General features: G+C 55.3%; 6 non-coding genes across 6 annotated transcripts; 3 read left to right on the top strand and 3 right to left on the bottom strand.

Annotated features, from left to right (window-relative positions):
- The first annotated feature begins 3773 nt into the window (after window positions 1–3773).
- Window positions 3774–3855, top strand: TRNAS-AGA. The gene has a single exon. It is a non-coding gene; the product is annotated as a tRNA-Ser (tRNA).
- A 992-nt stretch (window positions 3856–4847) lies between these two features.
- Window positions 4848–4919, top strand: TRNAM-CAU. Its single transcript has one exon. It is a non-coding gene; the product is annotated as a tRNA-Met (tRNA).
- Window positions 4920–6074: 1155 nt separating this feature from the next.
- Window positions 6075–6146, top strand: TRNAQ-CUG. Its single transcript has one exon. It is a non-coding gene; the product is annotated as a tRNA-Gln (tRNA).
- Window positions 6147–12500: 6354 nt separating this feature from the next.
- TRNAQ-CUG lies at window positions 12501–12572 on the bottom strand. Its single transcript has one exon. It is a non-coding gene; the product is annotated as a tRNA-Gln (tRNA).
- A 1196-nt stretch (window positions 12573–13768) lies between these two features.
- TRNAM-CAU lies at window positions 13769–13840 on the bottom strand. The gene has a single exon. It is a non-coding gene; the product is annotated as a tRNA-Met (tRNA).
- A 992-nt stretch (window positions 13841–14832) lies between these two features.
- TRNAS-AGA lies at window positions 14833–14914 on the bottom strand. Its single transcript has one exon. It is a non-coding gene; the product is annotated as a tRNA-Ser (tRNA).
- Between the last annotated feature and the right edge of the window lie 1068 nt (window positions 14915–15982).

The following is a 15982-nucleotide window of genomic DNA, read 5'->3' as shown; positions in this document are numbered from 1 at the left end:
ACAATGACACCCACTCTGGTGCTCTGGGAGACTGATCCAGTGTCCCTTTGAAATGTAAAATGCATGGAATGGAATGGCAAAGCCCATCCCAGACCCAGAAATAACAGCCCTGGGTTATGGGCTCCCTGCCCACAGCCATTTCCCCAAAGCCACCAGCTGGGTCTCTGGCCTCTGGGATGAGCACGCTGAGTAAAGCAGGTCAGTGTGGCTGTGGGTCTGTTTCAGGGAGGGACACAGCATCTCTTTGATCTCAAGACCAGGCCGTGGCACAGCCTGTGATCGTAAGCAAGTTCCCCATGGCTGTCACTCTGGCCTGCAGGAGACATCTTGCCAATTGAACATGGACTTCCCTTGGCTTTGCTACCTCCCAGCACACTTGGGTCTATTCCCCAGTATGAAGTTGTGCAGTGTTGACTTGGTGCCCCAACTGACCCACAGTCTTCTGTAGGTCTGTGATGACCCACGAAAGAAATGGCTCTCAGGATTATCCAGAGTGCCTGCACTGAAAGCTCCTGAGAGATGACCTGAGGTGTCACTTAATGGCTGAATTTACCTGTTACTGGAATCAAAGTAACCATCAAGAAGAACAAGTGATGGAATCTTATAGACACTAAACACATACATTTAAACTCACCTTATACACCTGCTTGGAACCCCCAAGTATGAGGCCTTAGGAAGTGGGGACACACATTAATCATTTCCAAGCAGAGTGGTGTGAAACTGGTGAAAAATGCCAGAGATGAAAGAGGCAGGGACCTCATCAGCAGCGATGCCTCGCCAGAGGCCACTCCCAGGAGCTTGGATGTTTCACAAACAAGGAATGTTTGTGGCCCCACGGGGCTCTGGGAACCGGCATAAAAGGCTGCGCTGCTCCAGGCTCTGCATCCTCGTCTCAGGCCTCCCTTTCCTCGAGGAACGAGGTAAGCCTGAGTCCGCTCCATCCTCCCTGTGGGCTGAACTGCTGTCATGGAGGCTGCCCGGCTTGATCCTTGGGCTGCCTCAGCTTGGCCCTGACACAGAACTGTTGCAGGGCCGTCAGCCTTTGCATGCTGGGGGCTGGGGACAGCTGGGAAGAGGGGGCTTTGTTCCAGCAGAAGGGGACCAAAGGGGCTCAGCCTGAGGGGGATGTGGCCAGCAGAACTTGCACCTGCCGAGCTGTAACAAAATGTGCCCGTGCATGCCGGGACATCGTGTAACACAGCCATGTCTGTTCTGGAGATGGGCTGTGACCAGTCTTTCCACAGGGGCCTTAAAGCCACTGTGCTGGGTGCTACTGCTGAAGTGGGGCGGCCTGCCCGTGCCGTGCCACTCGGAGGGCTCGAGGAGGGTGGTGGGAGCTGTAGGCACAGAGTGTGTTTGGAAGAGCAAGTGTGTCCCTGGAGAGAGCTGAGGGACAGAGAGACAGACTGATCCTGAGGCTGCTTGGTGCTCCCTGCTCTGTGTTGCAGCTTTGCCTCCTGCACCGAGAGATGTCTTGCTGCAGACCCTGTCCCCCACGGCCCTGCGGCCCCTGTGGCCCCACTCCCCTTGCAAGCAGCTGCAGTGAGCCCTGCCTCGCCCGCTGCGCTGACTCCACGGTGTACATCGAGCCTTCGCCAGTGGTGGTGACCATGCCGGGCCCCATCCTCACCTCCTTCCCTCAGAACACAGCCGTGGGATCCTCTCTGTCAGCTGCTGTGGGCAGCTCCCTCAGCACCGCAGGGGTTCCCATCTCTTCTGGGGGCTCCCTTGGCCTGGGGGCCTCAGGCCTGTGTCTGCCTTTCTCCCGCTGCGGCCAGATCTGCTGAGGCCGGCGCATCATCCCCCTTGTCCTTGGCAAATGGGCCCATCTCTTGCCCTCCCTGGCCCCCCACATGTGTTCCTTGGTCTCTGTTCTGTGCCGCTGCTTCTGCTCCTTCTCATTAAAGCCTTTGTGCAGCACTGCTGGAGAGTTGTGCTTGTTTGTTCTCCTCCTCCCTCACCTGACACCTGCTCTGCCTGGCTGAGCTCTGGCTGCTGTCCTGAGCTTACCAGCAGCTGCACGAAGAGCTCCCAGCAACGAAATTACACCCGAGCACCAAAGCCTCAGTCACAGAGCCTGAGTCTGTAACCTGAAGATCACAGCCCTGCAGAGCCCCATGCCAATTTGTTCCTTGTGGGACTTACTTCAGATATTTTGAGTAACATTTCATTCCTGTCAGAGCTTCTTCACAAAAGCACAGAACAATCAATCTTCTCTCTTCTGTTGCTAGTGTTGGGATGTGGCAATGGTGTGAGTCCAGGATTGTGGGCTGGAAAGGAGAAAGGCACTTCTGTTCATGCCTGGACATCAGCAGTGTGGCTTCAACAGAGTTTGTCAGCAAAGTTCACTCTGTTTCTCACTAAATGCATGAAGCATAAGTAGAATATTTTCTTGAAATCAATGTTTAATGTTTTATAGGGAGACTGTGCATTCAGAAGTGTATGGTATGCAAAGGATATGGATACAAAATTAAAAGGGTGCAAAAGAGTTTGGCAGCACTCGATCCACATTCACAGCAAGGGCTTAATTTCAAACTGACAGTCACGACATTCATGCCGTTATCAATTCTCTTTCTCACATGCACAGACACACACGCTCTCTGTATTTAGGTGTGTAACTATACCTATTGAAAATGCCCCTCCAAAATGACCGGTCTTGGGATATAGTTTTGTTTCCTGAATGCCAGATCATTCCCGTTGTCTCACTTGCAGAGAAAGTCCCAACACAAACTCTGGTCCGGATGAAGCCTTGTTATGACTAAAGCCCACTCTCTTACAGCCCTATAAAGAGTGGTCCAAAATGAGACCATTGGAGCTCTCCTGGGCCGCAGCAGGCTGTGACCAGCAATGTCCCTGAGTGGGACGGCTCTCACAGCCAGGGAACTCTCAGGGTTGCTACACTTGGGAGGATTGCCCAACAGGGACGAGTCCCGGTCTGTTACCCTCACTCCTTGAGGCCTGACCCTTCCCCCTTTGGGAGATGCAAAGGCATCCAAAGTGAGTGTTTCGCTGACCACTGAGGGGAATTTTTCACAGGCGCGTTGCTTATACCGACTCTTCCTATCTGTGTGCATGCACATGTGCACATATTTGCTATAGGAAATCTGGGAGAAATACTGCTTCCTTAGATGTTTAAGTACCTTGGAGATCTAAGTAAGTTAGGCCTGTCAGTAAGGTTTACTTAGAGCTACAGACTTACCTAAATGCTGCTTAGTGTTGTTCTTTAGCTAAGGATAACTTTGAAGTTGTAAGATAGGTTAAAGGCTATGAGGTGTTTTTCCTCTGCCACATTTTAAGGGTAAGATATTAATAAGTTTTTAGGTACGAGTTAAGTTAAAATACTGTTAAGTTTGAATGCTGTCGAGCATTTAGGCTGTGTTCCTTTGTATCCTTGCCCTCAGTGTCTTTTGTCTCACACACACAGACATAGGCAGTCATACACATACAAACACAAACACAAGCACACACACCCTCCCCCTAGACAGTTCTTGGTTCATTTCTGTTTTGATTGCTTGGCTTTTGTTTGGTTTTGTTGTAGCTTGTTTTACCTTGTTGTGCGTTAAGTGTCCTGTAAGTAGGAGAGTGCATCTTGCCGAGGAACTTTGTTGTGCTTCCCTGTACTATGAGATGTGGCTTTTGCCGATAGCGTTGGCAGTGCTTTTTTTCAGCAGTCTCAAGCAGTGGTTTGTAAGAGGAGCCTTGGGCCGAAGTGCGTGGGTGTGGGTGTGGTGGCACAGGGTATGTGATGAGCAGGGCTGGCAGGGCTGGAGCAGGTAGTTGTGGCCGAGTGGTGAAGGCGATGGACTAGAAATCCATTGGGGTTTCCCCGCGCAGGTTCGAATCCTGCCAACTACGGGCACGCGCCCCTTTTGGGCTGCGGGCAGCTGACCACCCTGCACAGGGAGCACCCACAGGCGGCCGCCATGGACACCAGCTGCAGCTGCCCGAAGGCTCCTGCACTTGCAGCCCCGGCTGTTCCCCCAGCTCTGGGAGAGAGGAGCTGCTGGCAGCCTTGCCCGCCTGCAGAAGGGCCCTCTTCAGGGCAAGGGAAGGCCTGAGTTACACATGTAAGCGGCGGGGAGAAAAGCCTAGTGCTGCTGCAAGGCCTGTGCCCTGCAGCCAAGCCACTTGGTGTCGGGGAAGCACTGCAAGAGAAAAGAAGCTCAGACACCTTCCCAGCATCAATGAAGAAGGAAAGGGCAAGTGCAGCTGGCACCTGCAGCTGAGCATTTCATCCCCTCGCAGTAGCAGCAAGTGTTAAAGGCAAGGACCCTCAGCCTGACAACCTGCTGGGCACCAAGTGCCCAGAACTCAGAGCTTTTACTTCAGAGTAGCCATGAGCAGCACTGTGCTGAGTCACCAGAATTTGCAGAGGGAAAAGAGGAGCATTCTTTCTGCTGGCAATTCCAAGCAAAGGCAACCCATGCCCCTCCTTGTCCAGCAAAGATGTGAAGTGTCGGGCAGGTGCAGTGGTGCAGCGTGCTGGGAGCACAGCTGTGTTTGCGGGCAGGGCTGCAGCCGTGAGGATGTCGCTGGATTTCAGGTGCCCTCATGGTTGTCAAGGCCCAAGGCTGCAGCCTGCGTCCGGGCTTGCGTTGAGCAGGGGCAGCGTCAGCGTGGGTGTGAAAGGGCAAGTGTCTGTGCAGGGCTGTGTGCAGGAGGTGTGGGAGAGGGGCAAGGCCAGGCCGTGGAGCTGTGGAGGGCACTGTGAAGGGAGCTGAATTAGTCAGGGGATCTGTTTTGTGGGGTGGGGGAGGCGGAGCAGAGAGGAAGGGAAGGGGTGAGGGTCAGCAGTGGCTGGCAGCAGCAGGCTGCGGTGAGGGCAACGGCATACAGTCCTCAGGAGGAGCAGAGTGGCGCAGCGGGAGCGTGCTGGGCCCATAACCCAGAGGTCGATGGATCGAAACCATCCTCTGCTAAGGCACTTTTTTCTCCAAGGCTGCCTTGCCCAACAACTCTTACCCTGAATGGCTCCAGCAGTTTGGGCGATGATTGCCATAGCCTTCCTCTTTCCTCTACACCTGCTACCTGCTGCAGGAGATTAGTGGCACATTGCTTGGCACAGCTGCCTTCCCGGCAGGTGAGCAGGGCTCGGCCATTCCTGGCCAAGGCAGACCAGGCTTCTCTTCAGCCTGGCTCCACACTGCCTGGCCTCTCCTGGTCCCGAAGGGCACAGATTCTTCCCTCCGCAAGTTCTTCTCCCACCGAGCACTTGAGCCGCTGCTCCTGCTCCACTCAGCTGGGATCCTGCCCAGGACTCCGGGCACCTCCCAGCCCAGCAGGCACACGCTGGCTTGGAGCCAGGTCAGCCTTGGCAAAAGCCAACTGCAGGGGCTGCTCTGGATCCTGCAGAGACTCCCAGAGAGTGGTGAGCCACTGCAGCCAGGTGGGCAGAGCAATTTGTGATTCTCCACACCTGGGCATCAGCCTGGGGTTGCAATGGGGCTCAGGCACTGAGTTGCCTTCTCCTTGCTTTGTCTCCAGCCATGCTTTGAGCAGGCATTTGGACTTGTGCCCTCCTGGGATGCCTTGCAGTCAAGTTCCTTGCGAGAGGGAAGAGTTCCCAGAGAGGGCTCTGCCCTCCTTGCTCTGCACCATAGGCAGTGAGTGAACTTCTTCCTCACAGGAACTGGGACTCGGTCTTTGCTCCGCCCTTGGTGTGCCACCTGTCCTTTCTCCTTGCTGCTCCAGCGCCTTTCCTGGGTTCACCAGAGGGTCTTTGTTCACCTTTTGTAGAGATGGGGCAATGTTTCCCTCTCAGTAGTCCTTAAGGAGCTGGACTGGCTCGGGCTGGAGAAGGCAAGGGGGCTTCTGCTGAGTGAAGGTAACTTCCCAAGGTAACTTTGCCTGGCTCCGAAAGGGCTTGTTGGAATTTGGGAAAGACAAGATTGTGCAGCATTTCTAGCCTGGCAGTTGTAAGAGAGGCCATGCCAGGCTTGCAGGAGGAGCGGTGCTGCTGGCCTGAAGGATGGAGTGATTAGAGAGTGCCTGGAGGCTCTGCAGGAAGGCTGCACTTGGCGATAGATGTGCAAGAGCGAGGCTCAGCACAGGGGCCAGAGGTGACTGGTGCAGGAGGTCCTATGGTGTAATGGTGAGCACTCTGGACTCTGAATCCAGTGATCTGAGTTCAAATCTCAGTGGGACCTGAGCCTTTTGGTTCCCTCAGGCTTTCCCTCAGCATGCTTACACTCTCGCAGCTCTCCTCTGCTGCTGGTTCTCTTGTGGACTGTTCCCTGATGAATTGCACAGCAGCTGCTGTGCAGACCACCCACTCAAAGTGGGTCAGGCACAGGACTCTGCTCTGGGACCATTGCATTGCCTCCTATGTTGGCTGCATCCAAAACCGGAGACTGAGCTACACGCTCTGGGCAGCTGTTTCCAGGCTGGACCATTCCCACAGGAATAGCAGGTTACTCTGTGTGGCATTACTTCTATGCTCACCCCTGTCCACTGCTCCTTTCTTTCTCCATTCGTCTGTGGTTTCTTTTCCTCTATTCCCTGCCAGTTGCTTTCTCCTGCTCTGCAATCCATTCAAGGAGCTCTACCAATACTGGGCATTGCCCCATCATTGGGGTTCCATTTGTTGCCATGGGAGAGGGAAGGATCTTCCTGGCAGAGCAGGTGTCAGGTGAGGGAGGAGGAGAACAAACAAGCACAACTCTCCAGCAGTGCTGCACAAAGGCTTTAATGAGAAGGAGCAGAAGCAGCGGCACAGAACAGAGACCAAGGAACACGTGTGGGGGGCCAGGGAGGGCAAGAGATGGGCCCATTTGCCAAGGACAAGGGGGATGATGCGCCGGCCTCAGCAGATCTGGCCGCAGCGGGAGAAAGGCAGACACAGGCCTGAGCCCCCCAGGCCAAGGGAGCCCCCAGAAGAGATGGGAACCCCTGCGGTGCTGAGGGAGCTGCCCACAGCAGCTGACAGAGAGGATCCCACGGCTGTGTTCTGAGGGAAGGAGGTGAGGATGGGGCCCGGCATGGTCACCACCACTGGCGAAGGCTCGATGTAGACCATGGAGTCAGCGCAGCGGGCGAGGCAGGGCTCACTGCAGCTGCTTGCAAGGGGAGTGGGGCCACAGGGGCCGCAGGGCCGTGGGGGACAGGGTCTGCAGCAAGACATCTCTCGGTGCAGGAGGCAAAACTGCAACACAGAGCAGGGAGCACCAAGCAGCCTCAGGATCAGTCTGTCTCTCTGTCCCTCAGCTCTCTCCAGGGACACACTTGCTCTTCCAAACACACTCTGTGCCTACAGCTCCCACCACCCTCCTCGAGCCCTCCGAGTGGCACGGCACGGGCAGGCCGCCCCACTTCAGCAGTAGCACCCAGCACAGTGGCTTTAAGGCCCCTGTGGAAAGACTGGTCACAGCCCATCTCCAGAACAGACATGGCTGTGTTACACGATGTCCCGGCATGCACGGGCACATTTTGTTACAGCTCGGCAGGTGCAAGTTCTGCTGGCCACATCCCCCTCAGGCTGAGCCCCTTTGGTCCCCTTCTGCTGGAACAAAGCCCCCTCTTCCCAGCTGTCCCCAGCCCCCAGCATGCAAAGGCTGACGGCCCTGCAACAGTTCTGTGTCAGGGCCAAGCTGAGGCAGCCCAAGGATCAAGCCGGGCAGCCTCCATGACAGCAGTTCAGCCCACAGGGAGGATGGAGCGGACTCAGGCTTACCTCGTTCCTCGAGGAAAGGGAGGCCTGAGACGAGGATGCAGAGCCTGGAGCAGCGCAGCCTTTTATACCGGGTCCCAGAGCCCCGTGGGGCCACAAACATTCCTTGTTTGTGAAACATCCAAGCTCCTGGGAGTGGCCTCTGGTGAGGCATCGCTGCTGATGAGGTCCCTGCCTCTTTCATCTCAAATGTTCTCCTCCCTCTTTGTACAACCCAAAATCCGGCCATGACTCTCAGAATCACCTTGGGATGGAATGGACCTTAAAATCATCTGGCTCGATCCCCCCTGAAACAGCTTCTACAACTTCTCTGGACAACCTGTTCCGGTATACCGGGCCTTTCCAAGGAAAAGATTCCTTCCCAATATCTAATCTAAATAGACCTGCTTTTAGTTTTGAACTGGTAGCCCTTGACCCATACCTCCACATCCCAACCAGGTATCCTTCCCTTTCTTAACTGAATGTCTCCTGGGAGCCTTCTCTTCTCTTTGCTACGCAACCCCAACCCTCTCAGCCTGTCCTCACAGGCTGATGGCTCCAGCTGCCTGGTGCTCTCTGTGGCTCCTCTGGACCCACTGCAGCAGGTCCGTGTGCTTCTTAGGCTGTGGGTCCTAGGGCTGGAGGCAGTACCCCAGGTACAGTGTCATGAGAGCCGAGTAGAGCAGGACAGTCCCCTCCCTTGACCTGCTGGCCACATGGCTCTGGATGCAGACCAGAATATGATTGGGTTTTTGCACTGGGCTGCTAGCAGGCACTGCAGGTTGATGTTCAGAGTTTCAACCACCAGAATCTGCAAGTCCCCCTGCTCAGGTGTGCTCTCAGTCCACTCAAGGCCTAGCCTGTGTCCAGGTTTGGGATTACTCTGACCTTGGCATTTGACAGCCAGAGCTCTGGCCTCAGCTTGGGAAGTTGGGATCCTCTGGAAAACATGGCATTCAACACGTAGGAAGGTGATGAAAGGCATGCCTAAGTCTCTCCCTGAAAGACAAATTGACCCATTTTCTCAAGCAGAAATTGACCCGCTTTGCTCAGTGTGTCCAGCCCTGAGGCCAGGATCTGGATGGTGGCTTTGGGGAAGAGGCTGAGGACAGGGAGCCCAAAGCTCATGGCTTCTTTTCCTGGGGCAGGCATCACTTTGTGCATTCACCTAATATCACAGTTCAAAGGGACATTGGATCAGCCTCCCACAGGTAGTGGGAATCACTGTGATGTAGCAGAGTTGGGAAAATCCATGAGCTTCAGGCAAACCTGAATCATGCTGATGTGGAAATGAGCACACACGATGCCCTGGACTCAGGCATTCCAGGGATACCAGAGCACATGGCCTCTTTCCTCCAAAATTTCTGCCTTTGTCAGGGGCATTTCCAGGCCTTTTAGCACTGGTCCCAAACCACCTTGTGCATCCATGTAATCCCCTGCTGCTGCTGCTGCTGCTGCTGCAGCTTTCCAAAAGGCATTGCATTTTGGTAGGTGCTCAAGGGCCCAGGGGATGCAGGGCAACCCAGGATAATGGAGGTTGGCAGAGACCTCTGGAAGTCTTCTGCTCCCTCTCAGAGAAGAACAAACTTCCCAGCTGCCTCCATAAACTGTGGGTCTTGCCCAGTTATCCTCTGAACACTGTCCCTATTAGAGTGGTCCCTGTCTCCTGAGCAGCCCTTCCAGGGATGCCCTGCACCTCTGGGAGGCCACCAGGAGATGGAAAGGGCTCCTACAGATGAGCCTCTCAGGTCCTCGACGGGGAGGACCTGCAGGAGATGTCACTGGGGCTGCCTGCACTGATGAGCAAGGCATGGAGGGGTGCATGGAGCTGCTGCCTCCAGCACATCCTGGCAGTTCTGGAGAGAATGAAGCCAAATGCTCCTGAGAGGTGCTCTGACAAAGGGCAAGAGGCAGCAATCATAAGTTGCAAGAAAGGAAATCCCAGAGCTGCCTGGAGGAGGACAAGGGACAGGCCTGGGAGAGCTGTGCAAGGGATAGTGACCTCTTTTGTAAGCTGTGTCAGTGCTTAGAAGTGAGCAGGACAAGGCCCAGAGCCTGCTGAGGAACTGGGGCAGTGCGATCTGCCCAGAGCAGTTGATATCAACACGCATCCTCCAGAGCTCCACACTGACCTTCTGGGGTTGATGTGGGCTACTCTGAGTCACTACAGCCCTTGAGCAGCCACCAAAAGACCCTGCCTTGGGAGACAGCAAATGCAGGAGATTGCAGACAAGGACCAGGTGATCCATGACTGGCAATACAAGGTGGGGAAATATCCTTCATGGCAGCAGAACATCGAGGATATGAGCTCTGTTATCCCTTGAGCGCCTGAGTCTGAGGCACCCAGTCCACTGAAGTCCACACTGGGTGACTCAGGTTTGCCTGGAGCTCAGGGATTTTCCCAGCTCTTCCACATCACAATGACACCCACTCTGGTGCTCTGGGAGACTGATCCAGTGTCCCTTTGAAATGTAAAATGCATGGAATGGAATGGCAAAGCCCATCCCAGACCCAGAAATAACAGCCCTGGGTTATGGGCTCCCTGCCCACAGCCTTTTCCCCAAAGCCACCAGCTGGGTCTCTGGCCTCTGGGATGAGCACGCTGAGTAAAGCAGGTCAGTGTGGCTGTGGGTCTGTTTCAGGGAGGGACACAGCATCTCTTTGATCTCAAGACCAGGCCGTGGCACAGCCTGTGACCGTAAGCAAATTCCCCATGGCTGTCACTCTGGCCTGCAGGAGACATCTTGCCAATTGAACATGGACTTCCCTTGGCTTTGCTACCTCCCAGCACACTTGGGTCTATTCCCCAGTATGAAGTTGTGCAGTGTTGACTTGGTGCCCCAACTGACCCACAGTCTTCTGTAGGTCTGTGATGACCCACGAAAGAAATGGCTCTCAGGATTATCCAGAGTGCCTGCACTGAAAGCTCCTGAGAGATGACCTGAGGTGTCACTTAATGGCTGAATTTACCTGTTACTGGAATCAAAGTAACCATCAAGAAGAACAAGTGATGGAATCTTATAGACACTAAACACATACATTTAAACTCACCTTATACACCTGCTTGGAACCCCCAAGTATGAGGCCTTAGGAAGTGGGGACACACATTAATCATTTCCAAGCAGAGTGGTGTGAAACTGGTGAAAAATGCCAGAGATGAAAGAGGCAGGGACCTCATCAGCAGCGATGCCTCGCCAGAGGCCACTCCCAGGAGCTTGGATGTTTCACAAACAAGGAATGTTTGTGGCCCCACGGGGCTCTGGGACCCGGTATAAAAGGCTGCGCTGCTCCAGGCTCTGCATCCTCGTCTCAGGCCTCCCTTTCCTCGAGGAACGAGGTAAGCCTGAGTCCGCTCCATCCTCCCTGTGGGCTGAACTGCTGTCATGGAGGCTGCCCGGCTTGATCCTTGGGCTGCCTCAGCTTGGCCCTGACACAGAACTGTTGCAGGGCCGTCAGCCTTTGCATGCTGGGGGCTGGGGACAGCTGGGAAGAGGGGGCTTTGTTCCAGCAGAAGGGGACCAAAGGGGCTCAGCCTGAGGGGGATGTGGCCAGCAGAACTTGCACCTGCCGAGCTGTAACAAAATGTGCCCGTGCATGCCGGGACATCGTGTAACACAGCCATGTCTGTTCTGGAGATGGGCTGTGACCAGTCTTTCCACAGGGGCCTTAAAGCCACTGTGCTGGGTGCTACTGCTGAAGTGGGGCGGCCTGCCCGTGCCGTGCCACTCGGAGGGCTCGAGGAGGGTGGTGGGAGCTGTAGGCACAGAGTGTGTTTGGAAGAGCAAGTGTGTCCCTGGAGAGAGCTGAGGGACAGAGAGACAGACTGATCCTGAGGCTGCTTGGTGCTCCCTGCTCTGTGTTGCAGCTTTGCCTCCTGCACCGAGAGATGTCTTGCTGCAGACCCTGTCCCCCACGGCCCTGCGGCCCCTGTGGCCCCACTCCCCTTGCAAGCAGCTGCAGTGAGCCCTGCCTCGCCCGCTGCGCTGACTCCACGGTGTACATCGAGCCTTCGCCGGTGGTGGTGACCATGCCGGGCCCCATCCTCACCTCCTTCCCTCAGAACACAGCCGTGGGATCCTCTCTGTCAGCTGCTGTGGGCAGCTCCCTCAGCACCGCAGGGGTTCCCATCTCTTCTGGGGGCTCCCTTGGCCTGGGGGGCTCAGGCCTGTGTCTGCCTTTCTCCCGCTGCGGCCAGATCTGCTGAGGCCGGCGCATCATCCCCCTTGTCCTTGGCAAATGGGCCCATCTCTTGCCCTCCCTGGCCCCCCACACGTGTTCCTTGGTCTCTGTTCTGTGCCGCTGCTTCTGCTCCTTCTCATTAAAGCCTTTGTGCAGCACTGCTGGAGAGTTGTGCTTGTTTGTTCTCCTCCTCCCTCACCTGACACCTGCTCTGCCAGGAAGATCCTTCCCTCTCCCATGGCAACAAATGGAACCCCAATGATGGGGCAATGCCCAATATTGGTAGAGCTCCTTGAATGGATTGCAGAGCAGGAGAAAGCAACTGGCAGGGAATAGAGGAAAAGAAACCACAGACGAATGGAGAAAGAAAGGAGCAGTGGACAGGGGTGAGCATAGAAGTAATGCCACACAGAGTAACCTGCTATTCCTGTGGGAATGGTCCAGCCTGGAAACAGCTGCCCAGAGCGTGTAGCTCAGTCTCCGGTTTTGGATGCAGCCAACACAGGAGGCAATGGTCCCAGAGCAGAGTCCTGTGCCTGACCCGCTTTGAGTGGGTGGTCTGCACAGCAGCTGCTGTGCAATTCATCAGGGAACAGTCCACAAGAGAACCAGCAGCAGAGGAGAGCTGCGAGAGTGTAAGCATGCTGAGGGAAAGCCTGAGGGAACCAAAAGGCTCAGGTCCCACTGAGATTTGAACTCAGATCACTGGATTCAGAGTCCAGAGTGCTCACCATTACACCATAGGACCTCCTGCACCAGTCACCTCTGGCCCCTGTGCTGAGCCTCGCTCAGCCTTGTGGCCCCAGCTGGGGCTGGCTGTCTCTCCACCGCCTTGCACATCTATCGCCAAGTGCAGCCTTCCTGCAGAGCCTCCAGGCACTCTCTAATCACTCCATCCTTCAGGCCAGCAGCACCGCTCCTCCTGCAAGCCTGGCATGGCCTCTCTTACAACTGCCAGGCTAGAAATGCTGCACAATCTTGTCTTTCCCAAATTCCAACAAGCCCTTTCGGAGCCAGGCAAAGTTACCTTGGGAAGTTACCTTCACTCAGCAGAAGCCCCCTTGCCTTCTCCAGCCCGAGCCAGTCCAGCTCCTTAAGGACTACTGAGAGGGAAACATTGCCCCATCTCTACAAAAGGTGAACAAAGACCCTCTGGTGAACCCAGGAAAGGCGCTGGAGCAGCAAGGAGAAAGGACAGGTGGCACACCAAGGGCGGAGCAAAGACCGAGTCCCAGTTCCTGTGAGGAAGAAGTTCACTCACTGCCTATGGTGCAGAGCAAGGAGGGCAGAGCCCTCTCTGGGAACTCTTCCCTCTCGCAAGGAACTTGACTGCAAGGCATCCCAGGAGGGCACAAGTCCAAATGCCTGCTCAAAGCATGGCTGGAGACAAAGCAAGGAGAAGGCAACTCAGTGCCTGAGCCCCATTGCAACCCCAGGCTGATGCCCAGGTGTGGAGAATCACAAATTGCTCTGCCCACCTGGCTGCAGTGGCTCACCACTCTCTGGGAGTCTCTGCAGGATCCAGAGCAGCCCCTGCAGTTGGCTTTTGCCAAGGCTGACCTGGCTCCAAGCCAGCGTGTGCCTGCTGGGCTGGGAGGTGCCCGGAGTCCTGGGCAGGATCCCAGCTGAGTGGAGCAGGAGCAGCGGCTCAAGTGCTCGGTGGGAGAAGAACTTGCGGAGGGAAGAATCTGTGCCCTTCGGGACCAGGAGAGGCCAGGCAGTGTGGAGCCAGGCTGAAGAGAAGCCGGTCTGCCTTGGCCAGGAATGGCCGAGCCCTGCTCACCTGCCGGGAAGGCAGCTGTGCCAAGCAATGTGCCACTAATCTCCTGCAGCAGGTAGCAGGTGTAGAGGAAAGAGGAAGGCTATGGCAATCATCGCCCAAACTGCTGGAGCCATTCAGGGTAAGAGTTGTTGGGCAAGGCAGCCTTGGAGAAAAAAGTGCCTTAGCAGAGGATGGTTTCGATCCATCGACCTCTGGGTTATGGGCCCAGCACGCTCCCGCTGCGCCACTCTGCTCCTCCTGAGGACTGTATGCCGTTGCCCTCACCGCAGCCTGCTGCTGCCAGCCACTGCTGACCCTCACCCCTTCCCTTCCTCTCTGCTCCGCCTCCCCCACCCCACAAAACAGATCCCCTGACTAATTCAGCTCCCTTCACAGTGCCCTCCACAGCTCCACGGCCTGGCCTTGCCCCTCTCCCACACCTCCTGCACACAGCCCTGCACAGACACTTGCCCTTTCACACCCACGCTGACGCTGCCCCTGCTCAACGCAAGCCCGGACGCAGGCTGCAGCCTTGGGCCTTGACAACCATGAGGGCACCTGAAATCCAGCGACATCCTCACGGCTGCAGCCCTGCCCGCAAACACAGCTGTGCTCCCAGCACGCTGCACCACTGCACCTGCCCGACACTTCACATCTTTGCTGGACAAGGAGGGGCATGGGTTGCCTTTGCTTGGAATTGCCAGCAGAAAGAATGCTCCTCTTTTCCCTCTGCAAATTCTGGTGACTCAGCACAGTGCTGCTCATGGCTACTCTGAAGTAAAAGCTCTGAGTTCTGGGCACTTGGTGCCCAGCAGGTTGTCAGGCTGAGGGTCCTTGCCTTTAACACTTGCTGCTACTGCGAGGGGATGAAATGCTCAGCTGCAGGTGCCAGCTGCACTTGCCCTTTCCTTCTTCATTGATGCTGGGAAGGTGTCTGAGCTTCTTTTCTCTTGCAGTGCTTCCCCGACACCAAGTGGCTTGGCTGCAGGGCACAGGCCTTGCAGCAGCACTAGGCTTTTCTCCCCGCCGCTTACATGTGTAACTCAGGCCTTCCCTTGCCCTGAAGAGGGCCCTTCTGCAGGCGGGCAAGGCTGCCAGCAGCTCCTCTCTCCCAGAGCTGGGGGAACAGCCGGGGCTGCAAGTGCAGGAGCCTTCGGGCAGCTGCAGCTGGTGTCCATGGCGGCCGCCTGTGGGTGCTCCCTGTGCAGGGTGGTCAGCTGCCCGCAGCCCAAAAGGGGCGCGTGCCCGTAGTTGGCAGGATTCGAACCTGCGCGGGGAAACCCCAATGGATTTCTAGTCCATCGCCTTCACCACTCGGCCACAACTACCTGCTCCAGCCCTGCCAGCCCTGCTCATCACATACCCTGTGCCACCACACCCACACCCACGCACTTCGGCCCAAGGCTCCTCTTACAAACCACTGCTTGAGACTGCTGAAAAAAGCACTGCCAACGCTATCGGCAAAAGCCACATCTCATAGTACAGGGAAGCACAACAAAGTTCCTCGGCAAGATGCACTCTCCTACTTACAGGACACTTAACGCACAACAAGGTAAAACAAGCTACAACAAAACCAAACAAAAGCCAAGCAATCAAAACAGAAATGAACCAAGAACTGTCTAGGGGGAGGGTGTGTGTGCTTGTGTTTGTGTTTGTATGTGTATGACTGCCTATGTCTGTGTGTGTGAGACAAAAGACACTGAGGGCAAGGATACAAAGGAACACAGCCTAAATGCTCGACAGCATTCAAACTTAACAGTATTTTAACTTAACTCGTACCTAAAAACTTATTAATATCTTACCCTTAAAATGTGGCAGAGGAAAAACACCTCATAGCCTTTAACCTATCTTACAACTTCAAAGTTATCCTTAGCTAAAGAACAACACTAAGCAGCATTTAGGTAAGTCTGTAGCTCTAAGTAAACCTTACTGACAGGCCTAACTTACTTAGATCTCCAAGGTACTTAAACATCTAAGGAAGCAGTATTTCTCCCAGATTTCCTATAGCAAATATGTGCACATGTGCATGCACACAGATAGGAAGAGTCGGTATAAGCAACGCGCCTGTGAAAAATTCCCCTCAGTGGTCAGCGAAACACTCACTTTGGATGCCTTTGCATCTCCCAAAGGGGGAAGGGTCAGGCCTCAAGGAGTGAGGGTAACAGACCGGGACTCGTCCCTGTTGGGCAATCCTCCCAAGTGTAGCAACCCTGAGAGTTCCCTGGCTGTGAGAGCCGTCCCACTCAGGGACATTGCTGGTCACAGCCTGCTGCGGCCCAGGAGAGCTCCAATGGTCTCATTTTGGACCACTCTTTATAGGGCTGTAAGAGAGTGGGCTTTAGTCATAACAAGGCTTCATCCGGACCAGAGTTTGTGTTGGGACTTTCTCTGCAAGT

This window comes from Motacilla alba, chromosome 9, assembly GCF_015832195.1.
Source record: "Motacilla alba alba isolate MOTALB_02 chromosome 9, Motacilla_alba_V1.0_pri, whole genome shotgun sequence".
NCBI classification, from domain to species: domain Eukaryota; kingdom Metazoa; phylum Chordata; class Aves; order Passeriformes; family Motacillidae; genus Motacilla; species Motacilla alba.
The sequence above is the reverse complement of the archived record's forward strand: the minus strand, read 5'-3'. Positions and strand labels throughout refer to the sequence as shown.